The following is a 22,950-nucleotide window of genomic DNA, read 5'->3' on the forward strand; positions in this document are numbered from 1 at the left end:
ATTTATTCAACCTCTGTACCAGGTACCACACACATGATTTTTAACTTTCTCAGTTGTGCAAGTTAGGCATTGTTAACCTCACTTATATAACAGTAGAAACTGACTCAGGGAAAATAATGTACGAGACTGAATGAGGATAGCCTATCGGGAAGAAACGCTCCCGCACTGAGATCTGTCTCTGTCAGTCATGGTGTGAATTTAAGCAATTGGTTTAACCTGTGTGAGCTCATTTCCTTCATCTATAGTATGGGGATGATACCAAAATATGCTTCAAAGGGTAGTCATGAGGATGAAATAAGATACCCCATGAGAAGCTGCATGGAGCAGACAATACATAAAATTTAGTCTTTTTAAATTTTTCATTTTGAGAAGAACCATTAACGTGAAACCTACCATCTTCCATTTTTAAGTGTACGACGCAGTATTGTTAACTATAGAGACAATGCCGTAGAGCAGATCTCTAGAACTTTTTTACCTTGGGTACCTAAAACGTATATGCATTGAATAGCAACTTCTCCTCTCCTCCTCCCCTACCCCCTGGCAACCACCATTTCTCTTTTTTGCTTATGAGTTTGACTATTTTAGATACTTCATATAAGTGGAATCATGCAACATTTGTCCTCCTATGACTGGCTTATTTCACTTAGCCCAATGTCCTCCAGGCCCATCCATGTTGTTGAAATACGGCAGTATTTCCTTCTTTTTAAAGGCTGTATGTGTATACCACATTTTCTTTTATTGTCCAAAGTTACACAGATTAGTAAACAGCTGAGCCAAAACTAAAACTCTGATTTATTGACTCCAAACCTTAATTATCCTCTTTAGAGCAAGCCACAAGGTTTAACATACCTAGTCTATTCTTTTCAAATGGCCAACCTCTAGGAATTAAAATCCCATAGGTACTGATATGAACTTAAACTTTCCACCTTCCTTCTGGAAAGACGTGACATGATTGAAAGTGATTTGTCTTCTTTAGCAAGGAGCTCCAACATGGGGAAAATACAAAACAGAAGATGAAATAAAAATAAGCATTGGTACAGCATGTGACTCTTGATCTTAGGGTTGTGAGTTCTAGCCTCATGTTGGGCACCATCAGCACTAACAAATTTTTAAAAAAATGAACAGCTGGATCAGGACCCAATGACTAATACCCCATGTTTTGCGAAGTTTGATGAATGGGTCCCTAAGGTCCACAGAGGCCCATCTCTTTGAAGAGGCAGCTCAGCCAAAGGCAAAGAAATTTCAACCTTTTCTTTGTTCCAGGTCTACTAAAATGGAAGGATAAAGTCTCCTGGGATCTGGGTGAACTCCCACCATAAAATAAGCATAAGTTTTTCAACTTTGCCTATTTATTTTCATGCCAAAGAGCAACCTGTTGAAATACATTCGTGAGCTTTCATTAGTCAGTATCCTTCTCTTTTGTTGCCAAGAATTCTTTTACAAAAGATGAGTGAGACCAAAATTCTAGCTGTTGGATGCAAATGGGTAGTCATGAGTCACACTCAAGCTCAGCCAGAAAAGAGAATACAGGCTGCTTTATCATTTAAGTCAAGCATAACATTTGAAATGCAAAACATATATTGAATTATTTTCTCTTAAAAAATGGATCTAATGCACATTTAGGGAAGGTTCATTGAACAGATGAAGTATTTAATCGTGACTTTTCCTTTTCTCTCTAACATATGTCTATGCCTAAAAAGGTTATATCAATTCAGTACAAGCAACATCCCTGCCAAAATTAAAAGAAAAGAAGATCATTCCATACTTTTAGGTTGTTTTGTTTCTTTTCATGTCAGTAAGACTTCTTTGAAGTTGCTGTATTTCTCCTGGTGCCCAAAATAGTGCTCCCCAAGACACTTTAGAAAATGAGCTCTCTTAGAGAGTTGAGAACCTACTTTTCTTTAAGTTTTTATTTGTTGTTTTGACAGAGAGAGAGACAGAGACAAAGACAGACAGAGAGTGCGGATGAGAGGCACAGAGAGAGGGAATCCCAAGCAGGTTCTGCACCATCAGCATAGAGCCCAACCCTGAGCTTGAACTCAGGAACCATGAGATCATGACCTGAGCCAAAACCAAGAGTCAGATGCTTAACTTACTGAGCCACCCACGCACTCTGAGAACCTACTGTTAATCAATGCTTTCTCCCTGTGTGTGGAAAACACACACATCATTCTCTTTTCCTCATACCCTTTGCCCTCCTCCCTCTTGCACTTTGATTTGGCCCAGTGTTACTACTTCCTCCGTCCTGATTTTCAGACTTCACAGGTGCAAGATATATGGCTGTACAATACCGGTACTCCTTGTTTCGTGATAGATAAGGAGTTTTAATAAATTCATAAGGAAACCGCTCATTGAATTTTAAAAAATATTTTATGCAAAGTTACTGCCACCTTGCTAATGCTAAGAAGAAATGCTCTGACAGCACCAGAGTTAATGCTCCTCCTGGCTCTGGCCTCCCCAAATGAAAATATAGATAATTGATAACAGGTCTGGGTGTGGGAAAAAATTCAGCAGTGAGGGAACATCTGCAGAGTGTGATATGTCAGGGGATGCTATTAATAGACTATTGCAGGCTCCTGCCTGGGGAATGAGCAAGGAAGTTAAATCTTGCATATCTATAGAGGTTTCATTTTAAAAATGGCTTTCTCTATACCTCTGTGTTTGTGTGTTTCCATGTCACTCCAGTATTTATTATTATAAGTAGCAAATCAGGCTTTTGAGTGAGCACAAACAGCAGTGGCCGTGAGAAACAATATATGTATTCATTCAACTCTAACTGGTATGCCCCAGCTTTCACCAGCTTTTAAGGAAAGAAAATTAGTTCATATTTAATCTCCCCAATTATTTTGTTTCTGACTCTCCAAAGGCTCATGCCAGAAAGTGCAGTTTCTGTCCCAGATTCTTTTCAACTAGCTCCCAGTTCTTCAGAGTGCTCACACGTCCCTGACAATCAGTTCTAGTCATCTTTTCAAGCCACCAGGGACGTATGAGCTCCCCTTCACATTTGCCTTAATGGCATTGCTAGCAACCACTGGCCACCACGTCAGCCATACAGAAAATTTGCTACTGCTGTGGCCACTGGAAAGGGTAGAACTTAGCACCCCCCCAAATCCAGGCCAGAATGGGAGATGGAGTGGAGGAACAGGAGGAAAGGAATCTAAGATAAAGTTTCTTCATTTCTAATGGGTTTGTGGTAGGCAGAAGAGTTCCCCAAAATGTCTAAATCCTAATCTCTGGAACCCATGAAGAGATTACCTTACAAAGAAAAGAGGACCCTAATAAATGTAATTAAGGTTAAGGACCCTTAACCTTAATGGGCACATTATTAACGTGGACCCAACCTAATCATATGAGTCCTTCAAAGCAGAGAGTCTTTCCCAGCTGAGATCAGAGTCAAATGGAGATGTGAAAAAGGAAGATGGATCCAAAAGATGCAATGTTTCTGGCTTTAACATTTTTTTTTAATGTTTATTTGAGAGAGAGAAAGAGAGAGAGAGAGAGAGAGAGAGGACAGAACATGGACAGGGGAGGAACCGAGAGAGAGGGAGACACAGAATCTGAAGCAGAGTTGGGGCTCTGAGCTGTCAGCACAGAGCCCAATGCGGGGCTTGAACTCACGAACTGTGAGATCATGACCTGAGCCGAAGGTATCGCTTAACGGCGGCTTAACCGACTGAGCCACCCAGGTGCCCCTCTGGCTTTAAATACAGAGGAAGGAGGCCATGAGCCGAAATGTGCAGGCTCTTCCAGAAGCTAGAAAAAACAAGGAAATAGATTTTTCTCCAGAAGGAAATTCAACCCGACCCACACTTTGATTTTCACCGAGTGAGAACTTTGTTTAATTTCTGACCTACAAAACTGTACGATAATAAATTTGTGCAGTCCATACCACTAACTTGATAATAATTTATTACAGAAGCAATAGAAAAGGAAAACAAGGTTGTCATGATTTAGCGATTTGGCTCTTTTCTTCTGTCGTTATCACAGACGTGCTTCCAATGAGGCTTCCAATCCTGCTGGCTCCAGGGCTCACTCATCAGAGGTCAGCCCACCATGACTAGGCACAGTGGGAGGAAGGTATTTTTTTTCCCTTCACAGTATACTCAGCAGAGGTGGCCACCAGCCAACGCGTGACAGCTCTTTCTAGTCACTTGCCCTGGAGCACAAGCTCGTCAATAGGGTGACTGACTGCCGGAAGCAGCAAATTACGGATTTCAAAATGAACACTGCCTTTTAACCTTCACCTTTGATGCCGAAATCCGTCTTCAATTCAAATTCTCTTGTGCTCAGCTTCATCAGCGCAGCTATTCTCCTCTTTGCAAACTCTTTCTAGCTTCACTTTTAACCAGTAGAGAGTACTGTGGGAATCGTACGGTGCCAGTTCCGAGCATCGCCCTTAACTATCTATCCCTCCTTGTTAAGTAGCAGTCCATAACCAGGACAGCACCATCTACCCAGGCATCTCCTTCAGTCACTTCTCATCTAGTGTGTTAGCACCATGTTTAATGTGCAGGTGTACCAGTTGTAGAGTTTCTCCGAGAGGCAAGAGGTATGACCAGGCTCCATCCAGGGCGTGGGCGTGATCCACTAGCAGCTAGGCACCCAGAGTCATCCAAACACATACGGGTACTTCCCCCACCCCTGTTTCTCTTATCTAAGAGTATTAGGATAATTTCATCATCTCTCTCTATCTGCCTATCTACACACACGCATGAGTTAGCACATCTGCTTCTGCTAATTGAGCCCACTGGATAATGACTCTGCTTTCCAACGTGCATAGCCTTAAGCATGGCATTGACGTGGATGTGTATATAAATGGTTATTTATTTGTGTTAGCATACATCTAAGTTTGATTTGATTTAACAGATACAATAACACCAAAGGCATGGTAGTGAAGTATGAGTGACAAGGACGAATTCTAATTTAAAAAATATGCTCTGAAGAAGACTACTGTACTAGTATACATGTTTCGATCCCTACCATATCCCATCTCTCTTCATGAGAACCATATGAAATAATTACCACTACCTCCAATTTTCAGGAAGGAAACATGTGCACAGAAGTATATGAACTTGTCCAAAGTCTCCTATTACTGATATTCATCCAGGTTTTCAGTCCTGGTCCTCCTCACACTTTATTTTAATATAATTGATTGTCAAATTGGCTAACATACAGTGTGTAAAGTGTGCTCTTGGTTTGGGGGATAGATGCCTGTGGTTCATGACTTACATACCACACCCAGTGCTCGGTCCTCCTCGCACTTTCTATAGCCCTTTCTGTTCCTTCACTGCTCTTGACCTAGTTCCACCAAAAGGTGGGATAGCCATCTATTTAAACAAACATCTTAAGTAAACATGGTTAGGATCATGTTTTTTTTTTCATTAAAAAAATAAATCTTGGGGCGCCTGGGTGGCGCAGTTGGTTAAGCATCCAACTTCAGCCAGGTCACGATCCCGCGGTCCGTGAGTTCGAGCCCCGCGTCAGGCTCTGGGCTGATGGCTCAGAGCCTGGAGCCTGTTTCCGATTCTGTGTCTCCCTCTCTCTCTGCCCCTCCCCCGTTCATGCTCTGTCTCTCTCTGTCCCAAAAATAAATAAACGTTAAAAAAAAATAAAAATAAATAAATCTTTATCTTATATCAAAGCAAACGAAATTTCTCTCAATTGGTTTGTAAAATGCCGGCGTTACAGATTCTTGCCAAAGACTGCAACCTTAAACTCTTGCGATCCAAACCTTATCCGAAGCCAGTCCAGGAGAAATGTTATTTCTGGAATAATTTTTATATGATGCATTCCATTGATTACCAGAGAAATCCACATTTAAACGGCCCTGGTTTGGCTCAGTGATACAGGGCAATGGAAGAAACAACTCCGTGAAATTCATAATCTAGTGTCAGGTGCTACAAAGAACGGTTTGTCTTTATTAGATCCCAGGAGAGAAATTTCTCTCGTAATTCAGAATCTGAAAACACTGTGGTCTTCTTGAATACTACTTAGTTTTTCATCTTTTGTAGACTTTAAATCTTATAAGCAACTATATTACCTTCCTTTCGCTGGCCTTAAAGGAAGTTTTCAGTCAACTTCACAGACATATCACAGGATTACGTGTATGTTTGGCTGCAGCATAATTGTATTCTTAGTTTTACTATCATCTTTTTCCTTCATCTTATCTACCTCATTTATTCTTCTTGTTCGATTAAAATAATTTCATGCATGTTTATAATCCTCAAAAGTTTAAAGGAACTTGGTAGCTAACATTAAAAGAGATAAGATGAATTTTTGGTTCTGTAAAGCCAACTTAATAGCCAAATCATGTAGCTTTCTATATTTCTCACTGCATGCTGAAATGAAGCTTGAATAATCCTAAAATTACATGACTACTATTCTTAGGTGATCCTTTATAAATACCCACTGATCCAGCTGAACTTCGGGAGGAGCTCTAGGGAAAACTCCTCAAAATAAAGATTGCTGGCAGGAACCTAAATATCGACATTATCTAGGTCATGGTAAAACAGGATTGGTATACCCTTAAATTTTCCAAGTGTAGTTAAAAGTGTTGAGGTTTTATTTCGAACTGGAATTATAGATACAGACTTTGGAATTGGTTAAATTTGAGCCAAATCCAGAACATCACCCCCTTACTGTCTTCATAACACTCCTTCCTTGCATTTCACTTTCCACTATTAAAAGTTTTAAGTTGTTTAGATGATCAAGTGAGATAATGTATGTAAGCACTCAGCACAGTGCCTAGCATGGAGTAAGTCAGCTATTACTATCATTGCTGTTATTACCATTAGTATTATTGCTATCTCAAAATAATAAATATTGGCCACTGCTGTTGCTACCAATATTATCTCAGAATAAAAAGTGGCCCCACAGGGACATCTAAAACCTAGGATAGTACTTTGCTCAGAGGTAGCAATGAATCTACTTTAATGGTCACAAAGTATTTGTTAGAAACTCCAAGGTTTTCATGTCAGTATATTAAAGAAGCAGAAGCTTTTGAGTACAAGAGTTATCAAACACCTACCTGTATTATAGTTCCTATAAGGTGTGCATATGAATGTATCCTTAGAAACCATGAGAATCACTAGCTTTGAAGTGAACCTCTGTATAACTAAGTGATTTAACTTGCTGGGTAGAGTTATTTACTTTATCTATGTGGTTGCCAAAGCAATTGTGTCAAAAGTGATGTTAGTTTTGGCACGTATCATACTTAAATATCCTTCCTGATTATTAATGATGGACTAATTGAACTGCTCCTGGAAAATATTAGAGGAACCTGGATATAGAACATTGTGTTTGTTTTTTCTCTGTTGTTTATCAATTTACCTACCTGTTCATCTACGTGTAGTTTTTTTTTTCACTCAAGTGAAATATAAGTGAGATATTTTGAGTCAGATTTTCAGTTTAGGAATTTATTTTCCCTAAGAAGTGAGAGTTCCAAAATATTGCAGGTCAGCTATGCTACACCTAAAAATATACCGATATGTTATCCCTCTCAGAGCAGATGTCATTTCCTGAAGACTTTTGGCCATTAACACAGCTGATGTTTATTTAAAAAATTGATTTTAGCCAGTGTGGCACATCTATTTTTATATTTATGATTTTGTACTTAATTGATAATTTTATTCACAGTAGGGACTGTTTCTTCCTTTTTTGTTCACTTCTAAATGGCCAGTGCCTTGAATGGGTGTGATACTTGGTGGGCATTCTACTCATTGAATTACTGAATGAATGAATAGATACATTCAATTTCAACCTGCGAAAGCAATAAATAATACTTACAATCACAGTTTTGACTAAAAATATTTTCAATGGTATGTAACGAGGGTCCCTTATGCAGACAGTTCAGTAAAGCAATAAAATTTGATGTAATGCTGTTTTGCTCATTTCTATTTCTTGCAATGCTTTGTCTGAGAAGTCTAAGTGATGATACGAGCCATCAGTGTTTCTGGAATTGCAGGCATTGTGAACTTGGTGTATCTAGAACAAATCTTGACTTAACAAATCTAAAGTATTCCCTTTTTAGGCCTCCAAAGTATAAATTAAGCTTCTAATAAATCATCTTTCTTATTTAGCCAGGTTTAAAAATCACACTCAACCAGATTCTGATTTTTGAATCCCATTTTCTTATCCTTATAATTGTTTAGTAAACTTCTAAATGATTTAAAAATCCGAGATGGATTTAAGTAATTCTAATTATTTGAATTCACTTTGCAAACATTTCCCAGCCTATGACTTTAAAAATGTTTAATATGTCTTTTTTTAAAGATAGCTATCAACTAAGCTGAAATATTCTCAACACACTTCATTATGTACAAAAGCTTCAAAAGTGTTCTGAATAAAAATGACTTGCTAAGATTCAGTAATATATTATCTCATATTTACATAATTCATTAATAGATTTACATATAACTATCAAATAATTGTTCTGGTTATGCTTAGAATTGAAAATTTTTCTCGTCTTTCAGATAATACAAAATAATTTCCAATGTAATTCTCTCAGTATTTGTCTTATCTGATTATATGCATGTATAGTTGACATTTTTTGAATATTAATCATACTTGGAAAGAGCAAAAAATAGATTCTTTTTCATTCTAGGTATTACTGGCTTCTGGGTAATTATTGAACAGAATGATTTTTTTTTCTCAAATTTACCACATAAAGGAAGATCTTCCATGTTTTCCTTCCAATCAAGATTCTAAGTATATTGCTATCAGCAACTCTAGTATAAGCACCATTGCTTTCATGTTTCACATAAATTCTGTTTTTAAAAAAATGATGGTTCTGATGTTTGTGAAGATCAGCTCATCCTGGTTCTTCAGTAAGGCAATGTGATGAGTGGTCCTGGCTTTCTGAAATGCCAACAAACACCTGTGAAATGAATTATGTTGGAATTCCAGGCATTTCAGGTGGTATCCTGAGAATATGCACCAACAGGGCATGTTGAGAATATGTGCCAACAGGGCAAGAAAAATAGAATCTGTAGAACTGTCTTCATGCTTATCTGAGGACCATAAATCCCCACTTGCTATGCCCTGTCCTCCCATAAAGATAAGCATGAGAGAGGCATGTGAGTCCCCATTTATGTCTAAATCTATGGGTTTCCAAATCACCAAATGCCATGAGATAATTGTTCTTTATTTATCACTGCAGACTTTTATGATTAGACACCTCTTCTGCCTCTGACAGATACACCGCAGCAGCTACTTGCAAGTTAATTTCTAAATGGTAAATGTCTGTGCAGAGCTAGATTTACTGGGAAACAAAATTAAAACTTTTATTAAAAACTGTCTATGTAGCAGAATTTAATTTAATGGGTAAATGTAGCATTAAGCTTTTTTTTCAAAGCATCTGAGGAAACATATTTGTCTCCCCTAAATAAGGTGTTCTCATTAACGTTCCTGTGATATTAGCTAATAACAGGTGACTATAGGACTTCTTTTGGAATAGAAAAAAAGCAAATCCCAATAGCTAACATGGCCTACAACCTTTTGAAAATAAATACTTCTCAATATATCATTAAATATTCAAAATTATTTAACAAATAATTTTCCTTTAAAAAATGACACAATTTTCAAGGTTTTCTCATGGCCTGGCCATCTGATGATCCTACTAAATTAAGACTCACCTTTGTCGTCAGAGAATTATTATTTTGGCATCATGATACATAGTAATATAATGATATATATCGCTTTCCCTGTATATTTTCTTTCTTATTTCTGAAATTAGACTTTAGAAACCAGCTTATATGATTCTGTTTATATTTTTAGGCTATTAATTAGACAAAATATTGATAAAGAAGGGAATTTCTGGTAAAGGAAAGAGATATTTCTTCCACACACATGCTTTTTATCTTAAGACCCTTAACTGTAAATTTTTCTTCTGCTCAACAAATGTGTTGTCATCTGCCTTGATGACCTTGCCCAACATGTATACTAAGGCACGCCCTAGTGAAGTGGTCTGAGTCATTAGTGGCATGCGGGTTTCCATTACTCGAATTAGTGACTCAAATGGAACTTCTTGCATAGAAAAATAAAGTCCCCCACCCCAAATTCTTCTGCTAATGGCTGTAGGAATTTAATGATTTCACTATGTTCATTATCACTGCCATTGTAAAGCACCAGTATCCCAGCAGCAAACCAAGAGAGGACTGTAACATGAGATCATAATTTCTAGCATAAATCAATCAGATCAAAAGAGGTTGGAGAGGAATGCAAAAAGTATTCCTGGAATATGTTCAAAATCCAATCATGACCAGTAATGCTCTGATTTACAGCATCTCCTGTCTGCTTGCTCTCTCATTTAAATGACCTATGCTTCCTTTTTAGAGTAAATGCTGGAAAGATTTCAAATAGGACAACATTCAACAGGAAGGAAGACATAAACAAAACCCAAATGGGTACTTGACAACCTTAATGCCTAAGCAACGTGGGTCAGAGTTCACTAGGTTATTTAATCCAGCCATGCAAACTGGTTTATGTCTAGGGTCTGAAATAAATCAAATTGATCCAAAAGAAAATGGGACATTGGCTCTAAAAACAAATCTCCCCTTATTCCCTGGAATATGGAAGTTCATTCTGACTCTAGGGCTTTGCATTCTCTATTCTTTTTGCCTGGAATGCCTTTCCTTATAATTTCTCACTCATAATTCAAGCATCAGTGCAAAGGTTGGCATCCCTAAGAAATGTTCTCTGACTGAAGCCCCTCATTCATTTGTCTCTGTTTTACTTTTTCCATAACAGTTCCTACTGCAAGAAATTATCTTAAGTATTGATTTACTTGATTTTTTGTTTATTATCAGTCTCTCTTTCCTCACCAGAATATACGTTCTGTGAAGACAGGTACCTTTATCTGTTTTGCTCACCATTGTTTCCCAATGCTTTGAAGAGTGCCTGACACGGAGGCACTAAATAAGAGTGTGTATAATAAATGAATGAGAAAGAATGAATATCTAGAGACAAAAATCCGTTACTTCCATCCTAGGGTATTTGGCACTGAGTGAATGAAAGGCTGAAGTCATCCATTTGGTTTCTATGAAAAAAAAGCATTACTTTAAAATGAAATATGATAATTATCAAAAGAATAAATTGTAGTAAAATGGGTAATATGGATAAAACTTGTTAACTATTACCTTCCTGGAAGTTATTGTGATCATTTGTGATGCTGGGCTCAGTACAACATCAGTAAAATGGGTCTCCTGAATTCCAGGACTAGGTTGGCTTGCGTGTATTAACAACATCAAGAAATTCTGTGAATTTCTGTCAATATTTCACAGAAAGGCTGGTTTTCTTTCCATGCTTGGCTCTCTGGTAGGGAGGAGGCAATATCACATGGTGATTAGGTGTTGGACACTAGATTTAGTGGTCATGGTTTATTCCAGCTCTCTAGAAAAAGGACTTTGTGAGTTACTTTACTTCCCCAAGTTTCTTTTTCATCTGTAATCATACAATACATACTTATGTCTGAGTCTGCTTGGTGCACTATAACAAAATAACCACAGACCGAGTGCCTTAAATAAGAAAGATTAATTTCAAACAGTCTCAAGGCTGGGAAATCCAAGATCAGACTGTCAGCATGGTCATATTCAAGGTGAGGGTTCTCTCTCTGGCTTACAGTCATCTTCTGGCTGTGGCTTTAAGTGGCAAAGAGAAAGAAGATTGGAAACAATCTTTCTGACCTCTTTATCTAAGAGCACTAACCCTACCATGAGGACTGCCCCCTCATCATCTCATCTAAACCTAATACCACCTAAAGTTCCATCAAATTGGGATACCATCAAATTGGGGGTTAGGGCTTCGACATATGAATTTTGGAGGAACACACTCAGCCCATAACATCTCATGAATGTGTTATGAGCTTACATAAAATAACACATGTGCAGTGTTTAGGGCATTTTGAGTATATTATAAGCACTCTAAAAGTGTTAGCATCTATTAGTAAAACACATAGAATATTAATACGTTTTATACAGGAGTCATAGAGAGTTTCTGAAGTAAAATGTAGATAGAAAGCTTATATGTTACATGTGAATTTTATTTCAGTTCAGGAAAAAATATGGTGATCCTATCACTTCACTTTCTGATTAAGATTCAGTTCATTTCAGGTGGTGAAACACATCATTTGGTTTACATTTACTAGCCAAGGATGATAAGGATGTGGTCCACTTTAGGGCCAAAGCAAGGGTTGTGGAAGGACAAATGGTAATCACCAGCTCTGGCTGGAGTTGCTTTGATTAACTCCCTGTGAGCTCAATAGACCGAAAAAAGCTTTTAAAAATGGTGCTTTTGAAACCAATTCACACATTTTGGTTAATGATCACCAGCAGAGATGATGCAGAACAAAATACCCTCAGGGAACCCTGGTAATTTTTCAGTGGATGCTCAAGAATTGACACGAAGAAAGCACTAGACAAAATTATGTGCAAGTACTAAATGGCAGTTAGAATCCACGACTTGAGAGGAAAAAATACCCACATAAATATATGTCCCAAACTGGGAGAAAATCCGTATAAGAAGCCATGTGTTTTCCCTTGATATTGACACATATAACTAGAGGGAAGTCCCCTCACTTCCCAAAGTCCACGGTTCCTAGAACTAACTTTATAAGTATTCAAATAATATAGGGACACCTGCGTGGCTCAGTAGGTTGAGCTTCAACTCTTGATTTCTGCTCAGGTCATGATCCCAGAGTCATGGGATCAAGCCCTGCACTGGGCTCTGCACTGAGGGTGAAGTCTGCTTAAGATTCCCCTTTTATCTCTCTCTGCCCCTCTACCACACTCACACTCTCTCTTTCAAAAATAAAAGTAAATAGGGGTACTTGGGTAGCTCAGTTGGCTAAGTGTCTGACTCTTGATTTCAGCTCAAGTGCTGATCTCATGGTTCGTGGGATCAAGCCCCGCGTGGGGCTCTGTGCTGACAGTGTGGAGCTTGGGATTCTCTCTCTCCCTCTCGCTCTGCTCCTTCTCAGCTCTCATTCTGTCTCCCTCTCTCTGTCTCTCTCAAAATATTTTTTAATTAAAAAAAACAAAAAAAATAAAAGTAAATAAATAAGTAAATATTCAAATAGCATAGAAAGCATACTGTTGAGATATAAGGACTCAAAATGGAAAAATTAGTAATGACCCCAATTTTGTTTATATATTTGTATTTTTAAAACCTGGAAAATACAGCAGCATGCTAAACAAGAGGTCCTGGTATGATAATAGAAGCGAGTTTATTCCTTACTTTGTTAGGAAACATATGATTTGCTAATGAACATGTACTATTTTTATGATGAAAAAATTGCAAACATTATTATAAAATTTTATAGCAACCTCATAAGTCAGGTAAAACAATGCTTATTTAAAGAATTTTTCAGTATTGGTATACTGTATCACAAGGAACTGTTTTCTCTTCATTGTCATCGGTGATGGTCACATCTAGATCATAAACTCCAAATTAGTAAAGGCAAAGGTTAGTCAAGCTGGCTCTATGATATTTGAGCTGTACGACATTTGTCCAATTTTATGACCTCTCTGTTTCCAGTTTTTTTCACTTATAAAATAGTAACAATTATACTGCCTACCTCAAAGAGTTGTGTCAAAAGACGGTAATAAGATCGCCTATTCCATTGGGTCACCAATTTGGTGAAGGATTTAGACTGAGACTAACACATAGTGAAAACTATTTAAATGTTATATGATGATACTGATGATGATGGTGGTGGTGGTGGTGGTGGTGATTGCCTAGGGACTAATGTCATGGTCCTCAAAAGTTAGGCAAAGTCCTGCTGTTTTGAATTACTTTTGTGATCTTAAATTATGTAACCACTTAAGATTGAGTACATACCCTTATCTACTAGAAGGGAATGATGATAGCAACCACTTGGCATCTTGTGAGAGTTAAGTGTGAATGTGCATGCATGGTGTGATTAATATGCAATCTGCCAAGCCCCTTCACATTCAGAGCAAAAGGATACCATCAGAGTTGGTACAATTCCTACAGGGTAGCATCATGCTTACCCAGTGTAGTTTCTCCTGTGTTACAAACTTAGATTGCGTTTAGTATAATTATGATGGGATTTATTTTTCTAAAAGGATCAAAGACAAGGTCATACTGATAGAATCTTCCCTCCCTAATACAGAGTGTACCATTTTTGAGCAAACATGATACAGTCTTGGTGAAATATACCAACATCCTGGAGATTTGGTAAGAAAGTTAGCCATGGCTAATTTGAAAGGAATTCCAGTTTGAGCTAGAACCAAACCTTCAGATCTTCTAGAAAGCCCACAGCATTGTACAGAGCTTGTGATCAAGCCTAAGAGACCTTTTTGTGTTTTTTTTTAATTTATATATTTATTTTGAAAGAGAGAAAGAGAATGTGAGTGAGTGAGCAGGGGTGGGCAGAGAGAGAAGGAGAGAGAAAACCCCCAGCAGGCTCCAAGCCATCAGTGCAGAACCCAAGGTAGGGCTCAATCCTACAAACTGCAAGATAACGACCTGAGCTGAAATCAAGAGTTCGACCTTGACTGTCTGAGACACCCAAGCGCCCACTGAGGAGACCTTCTTGAGGTGCTCCTCTTACAGTGCCCCTGTAGTGTCCACAGTACTGAAATGGACCAAGAGGATGAATCTTTAATTCATGTGGAGAGGAATGGAGTTTCCAAGGAAGCAGGAAGAGATACCAAACTGAGGGATTTTGAGAGAAGGATGTATGTTGGTAAAAGAGAAACTTGGAAGAGAAAGACAATGAGGATAAAGGAAGCAGCCATTTCTTTTTGGAATGACTTCTTGATCATGAACCAGGCAGTACCTACCCAAGAAAAGTGCACTCTTTACCCCGATAATCATATGTTGAAATACCTATCGTGGACAGATAGACATATATAGAAGAATATAGAAGACATATATAAAAACATGTAAGAGTTTTCACTGCCACATTGTTGTAATAGTAGAACAAGGAAATGGTCTTCATTTCTACGAAGAGGACGATAGTTAGGGAAGCTAAGAATATTGACAGTATGGAATTCGGCAATCAGACAACAAAAAGACACATCCAAATTGACAAGGAAGAAGTCAAACTTTCACTACTTGCAGATGACATGATACTTTATATAGAAAACCCAAAAGACTCCACCAAAAAATTGCTAGAATTGATACACAAATTCAGTAAAGTTGCAGAATACAAAATCAATACGGAAATCTGTCGCATTTCTGTACACCAATAGTGAAGCAGCATAAAAATACATCAAAGAATTGATCCCACTTACAATTGCACCAAAACCCATAAGATACCAAGGAATAAACTTAACCAAAGAGGTAAAAGATTTGTACTCTGAAAATTATAAAACACTTATGAAAGAAGCTGAAGATGACACAAAGAAATAGAATATTTAGAAATTTAAAAAATGCATTAACCTGAAAAAAATCTTAGCAAGCAAAATGCAACCATTAAAATCATTTTTGTGAAAAATGATTAATGATATGAAAAATATATACATGTATAAATGTATATGTATGCATATATATGCAGAAAAGTAATAAACAGAATTACACGATACAGTATAATCTCAGCGACATAATTTTTAAATTGCATAGAAAAGAAGAACCAAGCTTTGTGCAGTGGCAGAATCATAGCCAATGAGGTTTATCTGAGGCGCGATTATTGCTAATAGAAAAAAAGAACCAAAACATAATACCCATTAACAATGTTGCTTATGTTGCTTCCCAGTGAGGAGTTGTTGATTGATTTTTCTGCTCATTTACCCTGCTGAACCTCTGCTCTAAAAGATGCAGACCTCATAGGTGATTAAAGGCACAGAAGCGATCTTCATGGAAAGTGCCAAGAATGTTCAACATCCATATCAACTATATAAGGCGTTCTGATCCTGACCGTGGTTCTTCTTCATATTGTTGCTGAAGTCAAGACAATGCTGTATTTTAGAGTTTAGAGGAGAAGCGATATGTTACCAGTATCCAGAGGTATTTTCCTGAGCATCCCTTCATGGTGGAGCTGATTAGACTGTTGTGGCTCCATCTCCAATTACTGGCTGCATTTTGTGAAGATTAATTGATATGTCATTAGCAGGGAGAGAAATAGACTGGAGCATGCACAGTTCCACTGTAGTTGGAAATTACTTCTGGAGTGAAGATGCCACTGAATATTTTATCCTTCTTTCCTTGTTTTATCTCTCAATAAAGTCTAGAAAACTTTGGAGTTTCTTCTGAATATTCCAACTTAATTATTTTTATTTATATTCATTAACTTTTATGCCTTTGCCATTTCCAATAATTCTTGTTATTAAATCCCTCCAACCCCCTCTGCCTTCACTCAAAACTCTTGGACCTACCCCCAGCAAGGAGTGAGACAGGAAGTCAGCATACACATTTTCATTTTTTCTCATTTCATGCCAAGAGCATGCTTCACTTTAATAATCAAGAAAACAGGTGATACGTAATCAACAAAACAATCACAAAGTAAAATTCTAAAAACATAAGGTGACTGAAGGTTTTCCTCAGAATTAGAAAGAAATATATTTTTATGTATACATAAAATAAAAACAGACTTTTATACACAGATAAGTTAACTTGGAATATGCCTGGAGTCAAACAGAAATTTTAAAAAATTTATTCTAAGTTCTTTCACTTGCATGTCCAACTGAATGCATTTTGAAGTAATCTTTCATTGACAACTGACTTTCTATGTAATTCTTGAGTCTATTAACTAGGGCCAAGCAGAGATTTTTTTTAAAATGCTGTTGAATCCACTTACCTTATTCAAAGATGCCAAAAGCAGAGTCTACAGGTTTACAGGAATTACTGATCTGTATGCAATAATCATGAAAAATTCTCCCTGAACCCAATAAAATATTTATTAATAGAATCATAAAGTCATTGTTGTATTTCTAAATTCAATTGAGGACTCAGTGGAAAATTTTTAGCATTCTTGTTATTTTCTTACTATTTCAGAAAACAACTTTATCTTTGTATCTCCCTCCTGCCCTTGATCTTTCTTGTAATCATAACATGTTGCAGAAAGCTTTCTTAGCATCTCATAGCTCATAAGGCAACTTTTAGGAGGAGGAAAAAGAATGTTCCTTGTTGTAACAATTTCAGGGACATTCCTGTCATTTCCAGATAGAATTTTTGATAAACCATAAAACATTTTCTAACTGAATTTCGGTTGTTCATCTTTCTCCAGTCATGTTGCCCAACACATACTTAAATGTCTGTTATTTTGCTTCTAAAACAATCGACATTTTATATTTTGGTACTTTAGTTTGTGCCTTCAAATGAAACTGAATTCTGTAAGGACTGTCCAGGGACATAGCTGCTTCCTCTCAATTTCCTAAATGTTCTGTGTATTCTAGTCCCTGTGACAGATTTTATATTTATATCACTACACTGAATAGTTCTTCTCAAACTTTTGTATAGATTATGTGTCTACTGGGGAATAAATTCACTGCATTGAAGCAAATACCAGGTAATACTGTCTATTTAACATTCTAAAAATGCTTAGGGACATGTTAAATGAAGTTCTATAGAACAGCGATCGTATATTGCCTATTAGGGTAGAGTTTAAGAGCTAATTACATATTCATCCATGCTTAGTTACTGAACCATAGAAACACCTAAATAAGCAGTTTGGAGTTATCCAGTGTGAAATAGATGTCCTATTAAGACTAATTCAAAGCATAGCAAAAAAAAAAGGCTTTGTTAAAAGTAAGGGTAAAATAGAAGCAAATATTTTCTTTTAATGGCTAATGGAGCCAAATGCAGTTAAGCTACCAAGTGCAGCATGTTCTCTGCTAACTGTTGTGTTTTCCTGTTCACCAGAAAATTAAACATCAAATTAGAGATTATTGTTAGGAATTTACATACCACCTGTTTTTATTTCCATTAACATTTCCTTTTAAACATTTTCTTTATACCTTCAGTCCTTATTACAGAAGCATTGATGTTTTTACCTTTTAGAAACTTGAAAGTAATGTAATTAGGAATCCTATTATTCCACCCCCAGTGCTTCTTGGGGAGTGTTACCCACACTCATGAGCGTTCCTAATGCAGCATTGTCATTTATAAATCAAGGATACTCAGTGTTTTATTTGGCTGTCTTTGTTTGAGAAGTTTTGTGTAGCGTATCATGGTCTAAATGCAAAGTTTACTCCCCGGTCATTAGCTCTGATTATTAGCTCTGAGTGGACAGAACTGTATTATTTAAATTAGTGATTGTACAGTTTCTAGGGCAAAGCCCTGACTTCAGTTGTTTAACCGATATCCCTCAACCACTCACCGTTTAGAAGAGACATTCATAGCAAAGTGTCTTTGATGCAGTAGCTATGAATATAGAGAAAAGGAAAAGTGCATGCCCAATGATAGTAGGAGATGATCGTCTTAATTAATGTTCCAGCTTTGCCATTCACCAGTGCCACCACCGATACTCATGATCTTCAGGAGCACGCTGAAATTCTCCAGACCTCAGCGACTCATTTTTTTTGTATTTTATAGAAGCACCATGTCTATAACAGGTTAGAGTAAAAAGAAACTCTCCCTAGGTTATTATTTGAGAAACAATATTACCTACATTATCATCAAGTTTCTTTGAGTAACCTCATTGTCCTCACGCTGCCCAGTAACCAACAGGGCTGAAATATTAGTGCTCATAATTATGTTAAACCTGAGAAGAAAGATTTCTGCAGAGACCCACAGCCCCTCTTAATTGCAAAACCACCCATAGATTCTCAGTTCCCTTAAGAAGTGAAGAGAGCTGGTCAGTGGGAGGGCACAGAATGTTCCTGTTCAGATCCCCTCCACATTGGTCATCAGTGTGGATTTCTTAATTCATCTTATCCTGTACATCAGTCAGAAAACCAAGCAAAAGTTAATAAAATTAATCTGAATAGCAACTATACTCACACTGTAACATGGATGTGCAAAGAGAATCTGCCTTCATTCCTTGAGACTAATCTTATCTTCCTCAAAGGCCCCTGAACCTTGGGTAGTAAAGGAAGAAGATCGCCTTTAATTAGTGCAGTACAGCCTGATGCAATAATGTAATGCTTTTAAACAAAATATGCAGCCACTCAGATTTTACATCTCTTTCTCCTGGTGGAGGTTGTGGCTCACATGACCTCATAAGTAAAGGAAATCTTGCATCCTCCTGTTGTCCTCTGATTCTTTTGGTTTCCATGGTGATGTTTTGTTCCGCTGGTTGCTGCTCATCTGGGAGACAGCCGGCGGCTTCTGTCAGCTCCTGGTTCTCTTGTGGTGGTGAGGAACTGAAGGCCTGACCCCAGCAAGCATGGCCTGTCCACATTCCTGGCCCCAGGCCTTACTTTAAACCCCCAGCAGTTCTGAGGAAATCAATATTTTTTTATGTCTGTTACTCATTCTTAACACATCAGTGTGAGAAGGTACGGAGCTCTGCGCTAAGAGGAGAGAGAAGACCTTTTCCCTATATGAAAAAGCCGTCCAGTCTATTGTCAAATATTGCAAAACCTGTGTTGAATGCTTTTCAACCTCATTGTGGCAATTTATTCCCACTCTTGTGCCCACCTCATCGCCTCAGACCAAAGGGATGCCTCAGGCTAGTCAAAGAAAATGGCAAATAGCAGAAAAGCAAAAGACCTATTCATATTTTACTTACAAATATGAAAATAACTGAAAAGCTTAAAAGAAACGCAACATATTTCATCTCTCTTTTTCAGTTCATTTAGTAGCCCACTCAAGAAAGCGAAAGGATGAGGGGAGGAGACTGAAGAGTCCCCAGGAGCTGGAAAGTTATTGAATCAGTGTGACCAGGAGAGTAAGTCATCCACAGCTCTGTAATTTGGGATTGTAAAAGTAAACTTCCAATCCACCCAAACTTCCCCATATCCCTAAGATTGTTTTTTCAAACTATTTGTGAGAATCCCTGATCTGTACAGTGGTAAACAAACAAACAAATAAACACAACTTCAAATTAAATGTGATTCTGATTTTCTAGAAAATTGTAGAGATCATAACATGAGAAAATGTGTGTGTGTGTGTGTGTGTGTGTGTGTGTGTATACCATTCTCTTTCTCTACTGAACATTCTATGCAGCTATACTTTTCCCGAATGAACTGCGGCATTTGAGAGCACTTGCTCATTCTTTGTATCTTTTATTTCCTCTATATTTCCTCTGTGCTTTCTCTCCCGGAAAGTCATATAAATCTGTTTTTTTTCAATACCTTTTTAAAAAGATTTTGTCAAAATATGTTTTAAGAGGAAAACCTGTATTATATCTTTTTATTTTCTAGATGTACATTTAAGTTGATGTTTCTTTTATAGTAAGCTTCCACCCCTGGGAGTAAGGTAATAAATGTCCTAAATGTGTCCCAACTTGCCCTAAGCCTCTTGCACATAACAATTCTCAGAGAAATGTCAGTGCAATGTTTTCTGCCCCATTGATGGATATTTTTTTTTTCTGGGGCTGCAATAAAAAGCACCACAGAATGGGTGGCCTAAACAACAAGAATTTATTGTCTCACAGTTCTGGAGGCTAGAAGTACAAGCTCAAGTTTTGCTAGAGTTTGTTCCTTCTGCAAATTGTGGGGGGAAATCTGTCCCTTGCTTTTCTCTTACCTTCTTGTGGTTTGCCGGAAATCTTGGGTGGTTGGGTTTTGTTTATTTGCTTTGTTTCGTTTTGTTTTTTTGGCTTGTAGATCTCTTCCTGCATCTTCATATGGTATTGTCCCTGTGTATATTTCTCTGTGTCCACACTTCTCCCTTATAAGGAGGATACCCGTCATGTTAGATTAGGGCCCACTGTTATGACCTCATCACAACTGTTTATATCTGCAATGATTCTGTTTTCCACTAAAGTCACAGTGTGAGGTTTGGGGGTTAGAACGTCAACACATGAATTTGGAGGGGCGCAGTTCAATTCATAGCACCGGGCATTCCACGGAGACACACAGTTGGATGGTTCAGTCATTCACCTCAAAGACTGTTTTCAGAAAGAGTTCTTTGTACCATATCCTCTTGCATATAAGCATTTGTGGTGTTCCTGTACTTAACCCAGTTCATGAAAAGGAAGGGGAGTTCTCATCTCCAAAAGCATCTCAGACTCCTTCTTCAAGGTGCTCTGAGCATAAAGACTGGGTAATTACACTATCAATCTCTTTTTATCAAAACTATTTGTAAGCCAAATGCCCTGCGGAAACAGGCATTCACTTCCCTGTTTATACACTGAACTGCCTTTGGAGGGCTTCTTCTAACCAGAGAAACATGTTAATCTGACCAGAAGGAAAGATGATTCTCAGGAGAATGAGTGAGTGCCAGCTAATGTGAGATCCGGGAGCACAGTCCCTAGCCGTAGGTCTGGGACAGAGTGGACTCTCAGTGTTCATTGAGTGACCTAGTTGACTGAATGATGGGTGTAACCAGGCTAAGAACACGTGAAATGCAGATCCATGAAGGAGAAATGAGAGCTTCCCCTGTAAAGAGTACAATATATACATAGAGAGAGATCTGCTATGGCCTTTTGATATCACCCTGCCACGACAGACTACTTGGGAGCTGTTCTATTGTCATCTTAGGTTTCTTTCAATACCGCTGAGTCCTATCCTTGCATTTTACAAATAAAGAAACTAAGTGCCAGAGAGGTTTAAACAAGTGGATTTGCTTACTATTAACATAAAGGTCAGTACTAAAATCTAAGCCTCTGAAAACCCCATCAATTCTTCTATACCGGCAAGTGTCCTGATTTTTTCTCATTCTTCCACCTAGGTTAAGTTGCACAGTTATGGGCACCATTTGGAGCTGTGTCATGACAAAGACTGTCTCTTCTTGACCAAATTTCATATTCTGAGCCATCTTCTAGATCCCTACTGTTGGACTTCCCTGTTCGTCTTTGCATTGCCTGGTCTTAGAAAGAATCCTCCCAAGTTGGCTTAGCCAGAATTCTCACCCTTGATATCTGATCGCCATTGATATCTGATCAAATTCTTCATCTCCATCATCCCCCAGATGGCATCTAATCACCTTGGCAGCCTTCAGCAAGAATCCTGTTAAGTCAGTTTACCCAGAATCCCACCTTTACCCCTAATGCCTACTTTTAGTAATTTTCCATCCACTCTACTCCCTGATTAGAAATCTCCACTAGTCCATTCAGGGCCCTGGATTGAGCCCAGTTGTATACTGAGGTCTCTCTTCCTCTACTGCAATAGTTTCTGATTAAAATCTGCTTCCATCCCTTTAACTACTATCCAGCTCTGGTTTTCTCTGATAGCTTTCTGGAGTTCCTAATGTTATCAGTAAGAGTTATTATTTTTCCACAGGTGAATGTGTGTGTGTTTTTGCGTGTGTGTATATTTTTTTATTCTCAGAAATACCCGTATCACCTACAATAAACTTAATTATAAAGCATGTAACTTAACTGGTCAAGTTTATACTACTAGCATACTAGACTCTACAGTCTCTCTTCTTACAATTGTAGTTAGTGCCTTCACTCATTGATAAATTAGATTTGGGTATCTTTTAAGGGGAAAAACTACGTATTATTTACCATTGTTATCAAAGGCTGACCCATGCTGATCCCTGAATAAAAATTAGTTGAAAATATAATTAATAAAGTATGGATGAATGGATGTGGAAATGAATGTATACGTGAATGATGTTTCTGTTCTTTAATACCAACACACGAATTGAACTATAGTTATTATAACTTTTTATTCAATATCCAAACTACTTCAGAGGGAATAAATGCCACCACATTTAGTTAAAGAGGGTGGATTTTAGAAGAAAATTAATACAGACACGACAGTAAGTAGCCAGCTACATGTCCTGAAAAATCACCTTTTGCTCAGCTATGCCTTCACGTAGTACACTTTTCACTACATTCGTATGGACTTGGTGTTGAGGGTACAAGCAAGGTTTTATATTCTTACTCATTTCTGTTGTAGCAGAAGTCTTCAAGGACAGTGACATGGTCTTCTCTTTCTG

The 22,950-nt window shown here is 37.7% G+C and overlaps 2 long non-coding RNA genes and 1 pseudogene across 2 annotated transcripts in view; 2 read left to right on the plus strand and 1 right to left on the minus strand.

Annotated features, from left to right (window-relative positions):
- LOC123383051 overlaps positions 1-19,139 on the minus strand; it is a 40,982-nt gene extending 21,843 nt beyond the window's left edge. The window contains exon 1 of the long non-coding RNA XR_006592310.1: positions 18,901-19,139. This is a non-coding gene — a long non-coding RNA (uncharacterized LOC123383051). The remainder of the gene's footprint in view (positions 1-18,900) is intronic.
- On the plus strand, positions 15,596-15,777 carry LOC111558624 (annotated as a pseudogene).
- LOC123383049 overlaps positions 19,117-22,950 on the plus strand; it is a 111,874-nt gene continuing 108,040 nt past the window's right edge. The window contains exons 1-2 of the long non-coding RNA XR_006592306.1: positions 19,117-19,397; positions 19,692-19,789. This is a non-coding gene — a long non-coding RNA (uncharacterized LOC123383049). The remainder of the gene's footprint in view (positions 19,398-19,691; positions 19,790-22,950) is intronic.

The sequence above is a fragment of the Felis catus genome, chromosome F2 (genome assembly GCF_018350175.1).
Source record: "Felis catus isolate Fca126 chromosome F2, F.catus_Fca126_mat1.0, whole genome shotgun sequence".
NCBI lineage: Eukaryota > Metazoa > Chordata > Mammalia > Carnivora > Felidae > Felis > Felis catus.